Source organism: Lactuca saligna, chromosome 7 (genome assembly GCF_052625555.1).
Source record: "Lactuca saligna cultivar CGN05327 chromosome 7, ASM5262555v1, whole genome shotgun sequence".
Taxonomy (NCBI): domain Eukaryota; kingdom Viridiplantae; phylum Streptophyta; class Magnoliopsida; order Asterales; family Asteraceae; genus Lactuca; species Lactuca saligna.
Genome location: NC_136423.1, coordinates 143068488 through 143073778, shown reverse-complemented (window position 1 = coordinate 143073778; position 5291 = coordinate 143068488). Strand labels below are relative to the sequence as shown.

General features: G+C 34.4%; 1 pseudogene; it reads left to right on the top strand.

The window, feature by feature from the left end:
• Positions 1-1361: 1361 nt before the first annotated feature.
• On the top strand, positions 1362-2424 carry LOC145005240 (putative carboxylesterase 2 pseudogene; annotated as a pseudogene).
• Positions 2425-5291: the final 2867 nt, after the last annotated feature.

Sequence of the window (5291 nt, the reverse complement as noted above, 5' to 3'; positions counted from 1 at the left end):
AGGTCATCAAGCAATTTGTGTAACATCGAAATTGGAAACTTGTCTTGTAACGATAACACTACTGGGTGACGAAAAAGGAAAAAAAAAAACTTATAGTAGGCTCATAATATAAAAAGACAAATGTCAAATAATTTAATGGAAGTAACGGTAGAAAGTGGCACACAAGTCATGATGAATAGAGGACTAAAGAGACAAAGAGAAAATTTTAAAAGACTAGGTATAACATATAACAACTGTTGGTGACCCTTTGGTTAACAAACAAACTACGTAATCCACTGTCTTACTTAAAATAGCTCAATTGTTTATTTGATATCGAGTACAAACGAATTTAGTTGATGTAGCATATAGCAATGTGTTGGCTTAATGTGGAATAACAAATCACCCACAAAAAGTTCAAGATTTTATTAACAATATTAAAACTTTACTTTAGCAAATAAGGTTTAATGAATTAGAGACGGATCATTTATTTTCAACTGATTATTCGCATGTAGCATTGGAATCTATTGCCTTTTTTTTTTTTTTTAATGCTTTGTCTTTAAAGGTGGGTTGTCATATTCAATTAATGGGACATTGTAGTGACGGTCAAAAAAATATCTTTGAAAAAAGAAAAGCAACTTTGACTCTAAAACTATAAATAGAAAGAGAATTCAAAAGAAAAAACAAAATAGTTGGATAAACAAATTTATGTTAAATGATTTTTAAAAAATATTGAATAGTTGGACTTTCCAAACAAAAGTTTTTATTTTATTGGAATTAAGGTAAATTTTAAATATTACCATCATCTTTATCTACCTTAATAAATGAAAATGTTATTGCCACTTGTCATTCTCTCATTTAATTGACCACTTATTATTTTACTATAATTTTGAAATATATATTTATTTTCCACTTATCAATTACTTCATTATTCATTTCCACTATATCATTAATTTAGTTTCCATAAATTAAACCTACTATAATAACCATTAATTTCAATTTTGAAATTTTTATTTCTATTTCAAATAAATTTACACTTTAAACCTTTGTATTTAACATTTTATTATAATAACTGGTTTACTACACGAGTCTAATAATTAAACACATAATTTTAATTAATTTATTTTTTGCATGTTTTTTTTTTATTTTATAATTTTCACTTATTTCATATTTCAAATTCAAATAAACTTATCATTTAATCGCTCATATTTAACATTATGTTTTAATTAACCTGTGTAATATACGAGTTTCACAACTAGTATATTAATTACTAAAATATGTTTTATTCAACTACTACACTTTTTATATTTTTTTATAACATATGTTAATATTATTATATATTTACAATTACAATTACCGATTATTTATACTATGATTATGGTTAAAGCAAGCTTCCATTTACATTACTTCTACTCTCTCAAAATTTTCCGGCAGATGGATTCATCACCGAATCAGATCGTTAAAGAAATTCCGAGAGTCATTCAAGTATACAAAGATGGCCGATTCCAGAAACTCTCCGGCACCTACACCGTTCCCGCCGGCGTTGATCCATCCTCCGGCGTCCAATCCAAAGACGTCATCATCTCACCTGAAACTAACCTCTCCGCCAGGCTATACCTTCCCAAAACCCCCACCAAAAAACTCCCCCTTCTGATATACTTCCATGGCGGTGGATTCATCACCCAAACCGCGGCATCCCCCTTCTACCATAACTTCTTAAACCTCATCGCTGCGGAGTCCAACGTCGTCATAGTTTCCGTTGACTACCGAACGGCGCCGGAGCATCCCGTCCCCATCTGCTTTGAAGATTCCTGGGAATCAATCAAATGGGTCGCCGGAAACTGCCCGGACACTTGGGTAAATGACTTCGCCGATCTTGAAAATGTATTCTTCGCCGGTGACAGCGCCGGTGCTAATATTGCCCACCACATGGCTATCCGGGTCGGGTCAGAAAATCCGAGATTGAGCATGAACCTACGGGGCACTATCCTGCTCCACCCGTATTTTTGGGGAGAAGATCGAATCGGGTCTGAAGAAGAACACCCATGGAAGGCGTTAATTGAAGATATGTGGATCTTTGCCTACCCGGGAGCAAGTGGGTTGGATGATCCGCTTATTAACCCGGATAAGGATCCGAAGGTATCGGATCTTGGATGCTCCAGGGTACTGGTTTGTGTTGCTGAGAATGATATATTGAAGGATAGAGGATTGTATTATAACGATATTTTGGGTAAAAGTGGGTGGAATGGAAGTATTGAGGTTATTGAGGATAAAGGGGAAGACCATGTGTTTTTCCTATTTAGCCATTCTCCAGATAGTTCTTGTACATTGCGCAAGAGAATTTGTACTTTCATCAATCACATCGATAAGTAACCTAATCATGTAATTAGTGAATGACAAATGTCTGTTAATATAATAGAATGAATAATAATATAATATTGTTTGGTGTTTGGTTGTTCCATCTATGTTGGAGTGTTATGTATAGCTTTTATCAAAATATATTAATGTTATGAAACCTAATATAGGTGTTAATGTTATGAAACCTAATGTAGGTGTTGCCGGTGGCACGTAGTTGTTGCTGCTGACATATTTTTCCTTTTATGTAGTCGCACAAATGTAAAAAAAAACGAAAAATTCAAATTTTTTTCTACTGTATCTCAAAAAAAATAGGAGTTGCCAGTGCCACTATGGACACCATAGTGGAACCGTCCCTGTGCACCTAGATTTCAAGTGAACAACTATTTTGTAAGGTTAAGAGCATATCATTTTGGAACATTATGTGAGCGAGAAAGATTATTTTTTTGTTTGGTTGAAATGTAAGTAAAGCTTAGTTTTTGTGGGTTATTGTAATTTTTTTGGAAATTTAATAAAATTCTCTATTGTCTATCCATTGATGCATGTCACATCAATCGAACTATAATAAATATTATGTTCAGTTTTATAGTGTTTTTATTACCGTTTTTCAAAAGATTATTTCACATATTTTTACCAAAATTGTTAATCATTTGTTTGAATTTGATTAACTTGTTTTAATGAAATCCCAAATGGTTACATTATTATCATAAAAACTTCAACTAAGAAAGTTGTTTTAAGTGAGTAAATTTGTGTTTTAGTGTCTTGATTATGTTCTTGAGATATGAAATTGATAGGTTGCTTTGTAATCAAATAAAATATAGCAAGAAAGCAATCAACAAAGAAAATACTTGGTACCATATCCGCATCCACATGGTACATATATGTCATCGTTCTTCTTAATTGTTGCTATGGAAGGATTAAACATCGACATGGGGAACCTTTGTCCCCGTTCCTCTTCATTATTGTTATGGAATGATTAAACATAGCTCTAAAAGAGGCATGTGAAAAATAAGTGTTTCAAGGCATTCACCTTTCTTAGAATAACCATTGTAACATCTTAAAAATTTAGTAAAGATTTTTGTTTTTCAAGAACAACCCAAAACCATAAATGTTTATAAAACATGCTTTCAAAGTATAAAGATCACATATCAGAGTATTCCAAAATCAAATCTCATAAAAACTGAAGGATGTGCACAATCAAGTCTTCGCCTCGCCCCCATCATCTAAAGTACATGGAACAAAAAACTTAAACCATAAGCCAAAGTTTAGTGACTTTTCTTAAAGTACCACACATAACCAAACAAATATACATATTGGGTCCACAACATCCGAGTTGAATTGCCCCTGGCCCACAACCTCTCGATTAGATTGTCATGGCCCACAACCTCCTGGTTAGATTACCACACATATTGCATACTATGTCTATAACTTCCCGGTTGGATTACCCTGGCCTACAACCTCGCGGTTACCTTGTTCGGGTTTGTTGACTGGTAGCACAAAGCAGTACAGTCTCAACCCAGCCACAGTATGTCGACATGTATAAAAGATAAAACACATAACAACAAACAGATAATCATGCAGATCTTAATAAATCACTACAGGATAACAACATTCTAAACCAGAATACATAATTTACTGGGTCGGTGTTGGTGCCTTCGATCCACAAGTACAGTGAGGAAAACCCACCTTACAGTCTGATAAAATAGCTGAAAAACACATTGCTCTAAATACTAACTCTACAGGTCACCTATTCGTTAAATAGTGACCGAATCTCATACTACAACCCAAAATACTTAAAATATCCCTAGGTTAAACTTGGTCAAAAGTCAAAAAGATAACCCTAGACTGAGCATACGCTGTGTACTCAGCATGTACGCAGGACGTACTCATTTATCCAAAAATAGGGCCTCAAAGGAGTACGTGTTGCGTAATCAAAAGTACGCCTAACGTACTCGGCCAGATTCCAATCTTTCATGTCAAGTGCCTAACCCCTAAATTCCTTTAATCTAATACTCAATTCTAATCCCAAATAACACTCCAAGTCATAAAGTATCCAACTTTGTGACTTTGCATGGTTATAAAGTGTCCAAATATTAAACCCTAATATCTCACAATATTATAAGCCACATAATACATGCATGGAGGAAAGTGAAGGGTTAAGATCCCATTTTTATGACTCTAATCAGTCTAAAGTATCCAAAAGGACTACTCATTTGGTCTTGGTTAGTCCATACACACACTGACCAAAGAATATGGGACTAAAATAACATAACTTCTAACAGTAATAAGATATAGAGAGATAATTATCAAGTTCAGAACTTTATACCTCCTGGGGTTGGTCAAGAAGTGTAAAACTCAGATCTACAAAGCTTGGAGCTCCTTCCTTGCTTTCCAATGGTTTCCTTCCTTCAAAAGTGGACACCAAACACCAAAATGAGATCAAAACACCATAAATGGAGATTAAGGTTTGCTAGGGACAATTTGGGAGATGGAGGATAATGAGGGAATAGGTCTTGAGCTAAGGATGTTTAAATAGGGCTCAAACCCCAAAAAATTAGAGTTTGGACACAAAATACGTATGCCTAGCATACGCTTGGGTACACCCAACGTACGCACAGAACTCTGTTTTTTTTCATTTAAGTGCCAAGGGACCAATTTTGCAAACAATTCTCATACTAAGGGTCAAAGTTGAAATTACTTGAACTAGGGTGTTACAATTCTCCCCCACTTGAATCAGACTTTGTCCTCGAAGTCCGCTCCTGCAGACAAATTTGGATAAAGAATCCTTGACCCACTAATGTAACCAATAGAGAAAAGTCATCACTACTCTATTTGAAATCCAAAAGTCCAATACCTTATCGGACTCCCAATAAGGTAAAAGCAACATAGAACTTAGTCGATATGACTTCACTTTGCAATCCGAACCATACATAACCCTCCACTTGAAACAAATATGAATC